At 42.5% G+C, this 12,481-nt stretch overlaps 1 protein-coding gene across 1 annotated transcript in view; it reads right to left on the minus strand.

Annotated features, from left to right (window-relative positions):
- Positions 1–11,224, minus strand: part of LOC147663691 (zinc finger MYM-type protein 2-like) — a 578,556-nt gene extending 567,332 nt beyond the window's left edge. Inside the window, exon 1 of the mRNA XM_086950262.1 lies at positions 11,135–11,224. The gene's annotated coding sequence lies outside the window, so the exon portion shown is untranslated. The remainder of the gene's footprint in view (positions 1–11,134) is intronic.
- Positions 11,225–12,481: the final 1,257 nt, after the last annotated feature.

Genomic DNA, 12,481 nt, shown 5'->3' on the forward strand with positions numbered 1-12,481 from the left:
CTGCAAACTGCTGCATTAATGATGGACGTAAGGACAGGTACCCAGAGCTCTACATCAGAGGCATAGAGATCAGGTGGAATCCCATCGGGACCCAGTGCCTTATTCTCAGACAGCCAAAATATTCCTTTCCTTACCTCCTCAGTAGAGATGGATAAGGCAGCCATCCTTCCGATGTTACCAGACTGGAGATGAGGATGGGGAAATTATAGAAATCCTTAAAATGGCTTTCCAAACTATCTTCAGTGATATGGGCCTCCAATGAGGCAGAAGCTCTTACAGACCGGAATAAGGCTATTGTTTAAACCCCAGAATTTGGAGCAGTTCTTCAGGGTACTTGCCTTAATCAGGTCAAACCATGCTTTGTCCTTTAAGGTGTTTGTATGTCTTGCCAGTTCAGCTTTATACACACCATGGCTGTTCTTAACAATCAAAGGGTCTCTAGGTTTGGCACACAGTGCTTTAAGAGTTCTTAACGCTATGGAGCACCATGAATCAAATCATTGCAGTGCCACATTGTCACAGAGCTGATGCCTTCAATAAAACAGATACGGTATTTGCAAGAACAGAAAAAGCATCTAGAATACTAAATGGATCATTCTGTTGGCCTGAGCAAATATCAAACTCCTTCTGACACCCTAAATACATGGAATTGTAAAGTGTGTGGAAATAGCTGTGACCACTTGAGTCTCTTGTCCCCACTGGTGGTCTTGATGGTCCTATTACCACCCTACCTACGAATATGTATAAACTTGCACCAACTAAACTTAGCACACACCGGGTTGTGATCACTAAAAAAAACTCAATGGAATTTCTAAATCCAAAAAGTATTGAAAAAACGGGTTGGAGACAAAAAGAAAATCACTAAATGACTTACAAGCCCTCCTGGTGAAAGTAGGGTTGATGTCTCTCCTAGTCAGGAGCAGTTTGCCCATAGCTAAAACTAGGTCAAATTCATTCAATATAGCATTAAGGTTGGCTCCCTGTTGGGTGTGTTCCATGTGGATACTAGTCAAACATGAACAACCCAAAGCCTGTATACCATTGTTCCTCGGATCCCCACATGAATGAACGTTAAAATCTCCTGCAATCATTATATTAACACACCATGAATTATGTGCTCACCAGTTGAATATTGCACATCCTTTGTGACCGCAAAATTGCATTGTAGAAATTCAACAACAACTTGCTGGGCCCTTGAGAAAATGGCATAGCTTGCAAATTATGAACTTCTGTGGACAAAACCTCCAGGATGCACCGCTCCGCAAGTGAAACAAAAATAATCAACGCCCCCTTTGATGACACTGCAGGCATGAAAAAAGTCTTGTAACCCTCCAAGAAAAAACAGTTCACAATAGCCCAGGTTTCTTGGAGGCAGATCACATCGAAACATTTGATAAAGGTCAGCCATAGTGGGTCACTAAACTGGCCTGCTAGTCACGCAATATTCCAGCAAATAAATGTACATACTTTGGGATAAAATGGAATGGGGTCTGTTAGACTCTATAGTGGAGGGATGCTCTGATCGAACAAATCAGTTCTTGGCAGTCAATCACAGCCGTCCAGGGATGATAAGAGCGCAAAGGCATTATTAAGAGCTAGATCACAGGCATCCAATTGCCTTGCTTCCTGTAGGGGGGATCCGCACTCCCATAGTCTCTCTTTGGTCAGATTGTGTTGATGTACCATAGGTCTGTAAAAATATCCCTAAAGGTAAGCTACAACAAAGGAGACAAAAACACTAGGAGTAAGACATTTCGTTGCTGCCAAACTTCTCTCAGCCACATGTGGACTATTGAAATTAATGATAATGCTATCTCCTACATAGTTTTTCTTAATTCTTCCAAACCAATTCACTCTTTGACCCATTATAATATGTTTTCCACCAGGGTTCCAAGAGTGGTATTCAAATTCAGCCAACGTAAAACCTTGTTTTGAAGTCGATCAAAATTCTCAGTTGCGCTTGACAAAAGAGGGGGTACATTCCCAAGCAGCGCAACATAGGGAGTTGCTTCCGGTGGCAGATGGAGAACTATGGGCTGAAGGCTGAGTGTACTGTATACATCAGATCAGAGCTCTCCTCCTCTAGTTAGTTTGCCACCTCTATACATACCTCTATACATTGTTAAAGTACCTTTAGACTGCCTCTGCGAGGTCATAGGGGCGCTTGCTGCAACGCTGTGGCTTCTGTATCCCAACTGTGCATTACCTCTTAACGCACATTGAGAGTAAGAAGAATTCTCTGCGATATGTGAATCTGGAACATCAGGATTAGGAACAGATACTTTCCCCAGATGTGCAGAGTGAGACCAATTCAAGTCGGTAATCGCTTTTTCCATGACTGCTAAGCATCGGCTGAAGGGGTAGTAAGCGCTATATAAATGCAATTACAATACAATCTCCGAGGCATCCTTTGTGGTAGTGGAAAATTGAGTATCTGATACCTGCATGTGCAATCGCCAACTACACAAAGAGGCTTCCACAGGCTCGGACACCATGGCCTCCCCTCCAAGATCCGACTCAGGTGGTAAGACAGTTAAGCCTATGCCCTGACCAAGGGGTAGGGGTGAGCGAGAGAGACTTGTGACCCGTTTAATCTCCTAGTCAAGGACACCGGCAGCCCACTATAGGAAGGCATCTATGGTAGCCACTGGTTTGGACACTATTTTATCCCAAGGCTTGGTGGCAGCTGTGGTGGGCTTACCCATTCCCACAATAGCCCCCAAGGCCAGCCCCTGAGGACAAAAAGTCAGGCAGTCAGAAAATGCAGGGGGGAAGAATCTCAGTATGACCATAACACAACATCTTACAATACCCCGCTCCAGCCGTCAGTATGTTAAGCTACAGAAAACAAAAACAAGGGGCTTCCGAGACCCTAAGTTCACCAGGTATTATGCTAGCAGACAGACCACCAAGTCCTCCTACAAAACAATCCAGGCACAAGGGGGACTCTACAAATACAAGCCAGAAGGGGCAATAGAGGACAGGAGTGAGTAAACAAAAATATATCCCTTGCAAATTTTCCTTACTGCTTCGGCTCAGGTCACATAATCCCATTGTTTTGTCCAGCTGTCCTATGTGACGCTTCGCGGCAAGACAGGAGTGGCAATACCGCAACCAGGAACAAGATCGATGCCGAAAACCAAGATGGGGGCCAGCCTCCTCCGGCCGTGGACTGGCATTGACGGGCCCGTCCTTGGCCCGGGCTTCACCAGAGCACAGCCTGCGTGAGTCATGCGCCACAGAGGTGGAGAGCGCATTTTCCACTTGTCACTACCCCTCCTCATTCACAAGAACAGGATGCTGGGACACAGATTCCCCGTCGCAGCCACACACACAGCACACCAGCAAGACCAACGGCTATAGTTTGTTTACATATCACATGTATCAGTCACCATTACAGTTTAAACGAACTGCTTGCAACTTAAAATGCTGCAGAGATTATGTGAAACACCAGCTAGGACCTCTGGGTAGCCCTTGGTTGAAGTTTTGCTTTTTTTGATGGGGCCCACATACAGCACCAGGTTAGAACAATGCTATCCATGCCACGCTAGAAAAGTGACAAAGCGTGTTGACATTTTTTGCAGCAAAGTTTGTTGTTGTATGCTTACCTGGTGCTATGCATGCAGAGCTGAAAACTGACAAAACGAAGTTAACCATTCTAAGCATAGTATTCCCACTCTGCATTGGAAAAACACCATCAATGCCAGCATGAAATACGTAAAAGGAGCTCCAGACATGCATTCCACACTTATTAAAGCACGTTATTTAAGCAGAGCTTTGCCCAGACACAATGGGGCAATCAGTAATTGTGAACACCAGAATTCTCAACTGATGTTTTACAATGATAGTTTCTATAATATATGGTGTCAGCAATTTTTCGCTGGTTGCTTAGTGTTTTATTTATCTTAAGGATATAAAATAAACTAATTGCATCTTAATTCCAATGGAGCAAAAGGAGTTACTTTCCCTCTATATATAGGAAATAGAACATGTTTCTCTCCAATTGAATTTTGGAAGTCACTACATACTTTAACATGGAGGTTGCTGAAGTACCAGAACGGTCTATGGAAAGCAACTCATTGCTGAGCATGCTTTCCTCTTTTTTTTCCATTTGAACATGCACAGTTCCAAAGACTGAATGTGTTTGTCCATTTATCTGCAGGACTACTGGAAGTGTGTTTTACTCAATAATGCCTCTTGAGTATGTACATTATGATTCCTACATACCCACTCTTGTTCACACCTACTCCCGTATGCCAATCAGATTAATCTAATAGCCCAATTTAGACACTGACCAAGACCACTGAATCTGAGCACTGGACATCTGACTCACTAAATATTAGTGTAATCATTAGGACAACTGAAGGCCGAACCATAAACAAACATTTTTGCTTCAAATATGTGTTGCTTGATATTCTCTTCAGGACAAAGAACCACCGTGCATATCTACACTTAAAAATTGTGTCAATTCCAGTCTTGTATCATACTTATTCAATACAAGTTCCAAACGTTACAAGCAAATGCATTAGAACTGCTGATTAGAAGTGCAACAACAAGTTAAAATGCTTGTATCCATATTGTTCATCAACTTTCTTCAACGATGTCATTTAAAAGACACTGTGTACCCGCTCATTAATGAAGCCCAATCGACCAGTGCGATCAAGTCAATATGGTATGCATCCATGGTTGGTCCTTAACAAAAGAAAAGTTACCTTAAGTAATTTATTTTAGAAGCTTCTGCTCTTTTTCTAGCCTTGATCTTTCCAAGATAATATGCTTTAAGTCATTCCAGATGCCTCTTCTCTTTCCCTAATAGCATAACTACTAAATTATTTTTGTATGCACTTCCATCACGGAATCAATGTACAGATTGACTGAAAGTCTTCCCAAACAATAGTAAAAGAACATTTAACGTACAGAGCCAATAAATAACCTCGAACTATCCATGAACTCTTGCGGACGCATACAAATCATGACCATGTGATCTGTAACAGCACTGATATTGATTGTAATTGTCAATTAAGTATTTAAACTGATCAATTTTAAATGACGCATTTTACTATTGTAATGGTTTTTATTAACTATATAATAAAACAATACTTCCCAAATAACATTAACAACAGTTTGTAAAACTATGATCTCTTGATTATGCTCTACTGAAACACTGCTACATTAATCTGATGTTAACAGACTAATCTCTAAATAAGAAATAATTGTGTAAGAACAAGTTCTGCACACTGAGGAAATCTCAGCCTCAATAGTTTGAGGACAAGTTCTCTAAGTTAAATCTTATCTAAGAACATCAGATAATGCCTTCTGTAGAATGTTGTATAAAGCACATGTATGTGCACATAATAGTTGTCTATACTTGGCAACTACAATATTTGCAATAGCTTTAATAATACTAACATACTGCATGAATAAAGGCTTTTCAAATAATTTTAAGAAAAAGATTTCCGTAAATTGATTCAAAAGGTCCCACAACTGAATTGACAGTCAAAATAAAAGGGCAGTAAGGAAGTACACTAAAGTATTTTCAAACATCAAACATTCACATTATCTTCTACTTGCGCAGTCTCTATATATTACATAATCAATAAGTTATCAACAGAGGAATTAATCATTTCATAATAACACCTCAACACTCTATAACACTAGGAAGGTTATTTTATATAAACCAATTAATAATGTGTGACTACTTCGCTGGTATTTTATCCCCTCAGATTGTTTGCTGTTTCCAAATATGCATCGAGGCCAAAAGATTAAAGTGTTAAGACTTACATGAATTTTAACAATTTTGGCGCATTTTACGGCAGCGGTGGAAATTTGCTTCATGTTAACAAATTTAAGTTTGTATTTGTACATATTACTACAAAATGTCACTGACAAAGTTTGAAATCATATAACCACAAATATTTGACATGTTCTGCTACCTAAAAACCACAAGCATTTGCATATCGCAATGACTCCAGTTTGAGCGATTGACAAATTACAATGCCTTTTATTTTTGTTTTCATTTTTAGAACTTAAATAAATGGCATTGTCATTTATAATGCCAATAGCTTGAACTCTCGTAAATACAAGACAATGCCTTTTATCACAAATGCAATGCAACAAGTCTCGTATTTACGAGAGTTTGAGCTATTGGCATTATGAAAAAAAATGCAATTTTTTATGTTTTAAAAATGAAAACAAAAATAAAAAGGCAAGTTTCTTATTTCCAAAATGTGCTGTGAAGCAGTTGTGCGGTTCAACTACTTTCATATACAACGGTTCGAAAACAAAAATTCAGATGCCCCAGATCTTCCAAAATATGTTCTCCGCTGTTAAAAGTAGCATGAAAGTGTAAAAATAATAACATCAGCAAGCAGGCATTCATACGGTTAGGAGCTGCTGCATACTTTCGATCTTTTGTCATCAGTTGTGGTCTATTTTATATACCCTCGCTAGGCTGAGAGGATTTAAGTTTGCAAAGGAGTTAAGCCTTAACTAAGTGCAGGAGAGAATCCTTCGGAGCGAGGCTCCGACAAGCCATATTTGTGGAAGGAAACCATTTGCAAGTGTGTGGGTTCAAGTGTGGAGACTCCAGGGCTCGTCTCCAGCCAGGGGGGGGTTCTGAGGAATGCAGGGAATCAAGTCGGGCTGCGGAGGGGATTTGTACTAGCTTGCTGGATACGCTTAGCCAGACACGGGCGAAATGTTAAGAATTACAAGTAAAAGGAGCCCAATCCAGTTGGAAACTTTTGTTTTAGCTGCATTTTCTCACCATGGTACGGTGTGGTTTATTATCCTTAGTCTTTGAAACATCGATCAAAACTCTCAAACAGGAGGAGATACAGAGACAGGTTAAACAAGAGGGGGCGATTAAATACTCTAGGTGACGAGGAAAGGAAGCGGAACAACTAAAGAATAGGGCTGATTTACAGCAGAAACACAAGTAAGGAGGCGACACGAGAGAAACCGGACAGGGGCCATTTTAGCAATCATATAGCACTATGGGTTAAAGGCAGGGTGGGGGAGGTTTGTGTAATACAAACACACACTGCATGCTTCCCGTGTGCGAGCTTGAAGAAGCTGCACCAGAGACGGATAACTGGTGCATTTGTGCAGAGCGCCTCGCGAACCGACTGGTTGGTGGGCGCTAGAGGGAACGGTCTCGCTCGTTACACTGCTAGGGAGTGTGTAGTTTATGTGGAGTCTAAGTGCTTGTGGTCTGCTCATTAGAAATAACTGCGAGTCCTTTTGTCTTGCATTGGGTGAGAGAATATTTTGCTGGTTTAGGGACAATAAATTATTCTAATGTCCAAAATCGTCGTCCATACGTTTTTTGGGCTAATGCTATAGAAAAGACCATGAGTACAAGATGGGCATCGAAGCCACAGTGAAAAAAGCCTTGTTTTGTTTCAAGGCTGCTCATAGCAGAAGAAAGCACTAATTAGAAACAGATGGCCCCCTATAAAGATAAGGAATTGCTTCACGACAGCCGTGAAGCAGACGACCCAGTCCGGATGGGTGGTCTAAAAGGGAGAAAGGGAAGGCAGTGGCCCAAAGCATCCTTTTCATTGGGAAGCCAGCGTTTAGCAAAAACGCTGACGCGACCCAATGAAAATGACGGGCGGGTCTTTAAGCCCCCTTCTGAAATCTCCTCTCACACTTTAGGTCCCGCTGAGCGAGCAGGGCATTTGCTGCATTGCTAGGAGAGACCTATAAAAGTGCGTTTGAAAATCAACCTCAAAGAAGAAAGTTATACAAGTTCAAATCTTCCTTATGACAAACTCTCATTTCAAACATCAAAAATGATGTGATACGGTCCAAAGATCAAAAACTTTGTTCACATCCCATATTAACCCCTTTACAGCGGCAGAAATTCCGCTGCGGTGCGTGGTTTTAAAGAGTGGACGGGGCTGTGTCGGCCAACGGACGTGTGCGACACTAGCCAGGTAGTGCTAGTGACGGCCGTTGGCCGACAGAAGCAGCGAGCAGGTTAAGCCAGTTGCTCTATCAGAAACATATTCGCAAAAGTCATAACTGAAAGAACTTTAGACAAAGTCCACACCAGGAACTGTTTATTTAACTATGTACCGTTTCTTCAATTCTATTTTACTCCTTTGGCGCTTATCACGAGCTCTGCTCGTCTTCAGGCACAGTAGAGCTGAGCTCGTCATAACTGCCGCGGAACACCCACGCGGGGATAATTCCCCCCCCCTCCTGTGCGGACGTTCCACGGGAGTGGGAGGGGTCATTATTAGCTCAGCTCGTCATGAGCACAGCTCTGCTGTGCAGCATGACGAGCTGGGCTTGTCATGAGTACTGCAGCGCCACACGAGGCCTCCCTCCCCCACTCCGCGGGGTAATTAGCCACGCGGCGAAGGGGTCAACAACTAGAGAAGAAAGGAGCATCCCATCAACTGCCAAGACCTTCTCCGTGTATGCTAGATAATTTAGATGCCTGGCAAATATATTCATGTTAGCATTACAAGAAACCTGATCATTACAGGAAAACGTAAATACACCTTTGCAAAAAAAATGCGACATAAAAACTAAAAGTGAAAGAATATTTGTTTCAAGATTAAGCGTTTTATGCCTTGAGATTACCGGTCAAACGTCATTAGAGAGGGGATAATGCCCAAGTGAAATAGTAAACATGTCCTATGTTCCCTCTGTGCCAAGGGAAATAATAGGTAGATATAACTTTTCCAAGATATGTACATACATATATATATCTACATATCTATCTATCTACATATCTATCTATCGATAGATAGATAGACATACGCAAGACTTTCGGGTGCAACAAATGACTTCACTAACACAGTTAATATCTGTGCACAAAAACAAGCATGCATGATCAAAAAAATAAGTTACATCTTAAATAATTGTAGATATCAACATGTATTTGTAGTATACATGAAATAGCTTGCATTACTTGACCTCAAGTCCAAATGGGAGACAACTTTAATTAACTACATTTCGAACTATATTGGCTACGTTATATTTCATGTATCAAAATAAATATGATCAAAGTCCGACAGAATGAACAACAATAATAAGGTACTATTAAATAACTACACACCATAGCACGGGTAGCACGAAGATAACCAAATCCATTTTACATAACCAGGAGCACCACTGTGCACTGTGCTTCCATTGCATTATACTATTCATAAAAAAGCTCACAGTTTTCACTTTTTACTTACTTTTACAGATACAAACAGAAAGCAATCTATTTTCCTCTCAAAGTTCATTTTTAAATATGGATAAATACGTAAAATAGGTTTTCAATTGAATGAGTCTCACTACTGTCAGTCATGAATGCTAAGTCAATAGCTGTGCAGGTTTACGGGCAGGGGAGTTAAAAACACGAAAAAAAATCCTATTAAAGTTTACATAAAAGCAGCATTACAGATGTTTAAGCAGTTCTTCAAAGCATATGCTTTCAAATTGTATTGCATTGTACTGTAAATGGCTAAAACCCAATTGGACATTCAAACATGAGTAAACTCTGGTTGGTTAAATAAATGTGGAAATGTACGGATTGCACATTCATTTTTTGCATAAGGCATAAAGTAAATATGGATAAGTACAGATAACATGCGCAGAAACTAAATATGGATAAATAGAGACGGAAATGTAAAAAGAATACCATAAAACCGGTAGCCCTATTCATAAATGCCAAATCAATTGTGCACAAAAGAAATACAGTAAACAAAACTTCGAAACCGTTTGTATGTTTGTTATGTTTGTTTAGACATGATTATTGAATGGTTTGCACAGGATCAAGACACCCCAACTATCCATGTTTAACAAATTATGCCAAAAGCTCTGAAAATATCGCAAGACGCAAGGAAACTACAAATAAAATATTCCCAAGAACGCATCCTGAGTTAGAGCATATTCGCAAAGTACAATTTTTTGTAAACCAAACTTTTTCGGAACTCTAAAAATACCATGCGTCTATGAAAACAAAACTCCAAACCATCAAAACAAAACGCTTAACTCGGAAGAAATACGACGTGCAAGGGATAGCTGTCGCACTTGTCACATGGACCTGCTGTCAAGTGCCACGGCTCCCTCTAAGAAAGTCTGTGCTAACCACGGTGCTGCGGAGAGCTTCGACAGTATCATAGTCAGTAACGCAACTACGGAAGAGCCAGAGAGCCCTGACAGATGGGCAAACCCTGGCAAAATAAACCAATAGGCAGCACTGACAGCAACCCAGCCATCGTAACAGTGGGCGGTGACTACTGCAGTGCCTTGTGACCAAAATACACCAAAGTGCAAGCTTGTTGCCAGCCTGCAGAGGGGGCTACGTAGCACTGTAAGGAGAACAGGGCAAGAGCAGCCTTCCCTGGGACAAGCAACACTCTAGTGGTCACGATTCACGCACTGTTCCTTTGACATCTTAAATGGGTTACTGTGCACCTATATGTTCTGCTCGCTGCAGGGATCTATGGTGTAGTGACTTACCTGTGTGCGTAGTTGGGGAACTAACACCTAATTGATTGGGATACCGCTCTTCAAAATGAGAAACGTTATAGCGCTGAGAATAAGTGCAGGGTTCTTCTGCCTTAGCTTACCTCTATCGGACATAGCCTTCACTTGCCCCACTACGTCGGGGGCTGCGCTAAAGCCCTGTGGTGGAAGGAGAACACCAGGATCTGGGTCTTACCTTGCACCAGACCCGCTGCCAGCTAACTGCCCCAGACAGCCAGACAGACCACACTCCAGCCCTTGCCCCTCGCCCCTCCCTCGGTGGTACCTCCCGGCCGCCATTAGAGGCGAGCGGAACAATACGTGCGCGGTAGAAGCAAGGACTCGTGGAGCCGGAGGGGACGGCACAACGAAAACACTGAGGGGTGACAGACAAGCCTCGCATCAACCACTGCGAACAATTACCCATTTCAATAATATTTTGCCCCGTGTGGTTCATTAATACAGATTCCCAACCCCCGCCTTTCAGAGCAGAGTTGAGCACCCGAGTTCGCAGCAAGCGAGGCGAAACCACAGGGGGTTTGAGAGGGGGCTGACAGAGAGATCTGAGACCTATTGCGCGCCCCTTGGCCTTCCCAATGAGTCCGTCAACAAGGCCATGTTATGTCAAAGAACCCCAAACTGCCAGCCACTACGGCCTTACCCGAAAACATAGCCAGCATTAGCCGCCGCTCCTCCGAGGCAGCTATCCTTCCAGTCCCGGACTAGGGGCTGGTGGGGGCGTGGTTAGCAGAGCCTTGAAAAAAACGAAGTTCCACCCAAGCATTGGCAGGGATTGGCTGCCGCATTCCCTGGGCGGTCTCACACACGTAATACTGCGAGGGCGAAGGGTAGCAAGTTACCCCTCCCGTCACATATTCTTGTTATCGGACTGGAGTAACAGCTTGTCAATCAGTCCGCCCGAACCCGCCCATGCGTTCCCCTCTATTCAGCAGGCTAGGGTTAGCTTTGGACTTTATTTGGCCTCCGTCCAGCTTCAGGCAGCTATAGGTGGCTCTGGGAAGAGTAGCAGCGCCGCCCCAGGGTCTCAACTGCTCTACGTCAGTGCCACGCTTACCGCAAGGGGAACTATTCCATCGCATTGGCGCCCTACGGTAGTTTAGCACTGCTAGTGGCAATTATGTATATTCACACCCTTTAAAAAACTCCCTTATAGTGTAAGGTGGCATAATTAAGGGATCCCTCATTTATCGTTTTCATATGGCTCCAAATGGCATACTTACTGACACCTACTTCTCCTATTTAACGGATAATATTTGATGCATGGGAATAGTGCGTGTTATACTGCTTCTGCCAAAGCACTCTCCCTTAGGGGATCACCCTTCAGAGGAGACGTCCTCCATTTTGTCTGATGTAGTGATAAAAGCTGTTGCCCAGTGGTGCGTCACGTTATAGATACTGGCATATCTCGTACCGGAGATTGGGTATTCTCCATCATTCCGAGCCTCTGATCTGCATCAGTGGCAAATCGCATCATAAACTGAACAAGTGGTACTAAACGCTTAGGGGAGAAGGCGGAAGCCCAACCCTAGGAAACAAAATGGCCGACGTGTGAAGATTGTTTTCCCGGCAAAATCTAAACCGACGTTTCTTTCGACGATCCCGAAGAAGTGGCTTAATGTTATAACTTGAAATTTGGTTTCCCACCATTATTGATTAGTGTTTAACAGAATATTATGATTTGGGCAGATATTACGAAATAGTCTAGAGCATTAGAATTCCAATTAAGCTATTGGTATCAGCAGTGACTGCTTTCTTTACACCCCTTTGGCAATCTGCACATCTTATGGACATAACAGTCGCTCAAACTAAATAACTTGTTTGCCTGAATTGTATTTATATTTAATAACGTAACAAAAACTCCCTCTGTTGCAGCATGCATATTGTCTGCTACTGATTTAGCATAAGATATAAATACATGTGCTGACTGTAGCAAGAGGTATTCATGAACGGGCCGCAGCAATAGTGAACAGTCCTCTGTGTCCCTGTC

Source organism: Lissotriton vulgaris, unplaced genomic scaffold (genome assembly GCF_964263255.1).
Source record: "Lissotriton vulgaris unplaced genomic scaffold, aLisVul1.2 SCAFFOLD_1159, whole genome shotgun sequence".
Taxonomy (NCBI): Eukaryota; Metazoa; Chordata; class Amphibia; order Caudata; family Salamandridae; genus Lissotriton; species Lissotriton vulgaris.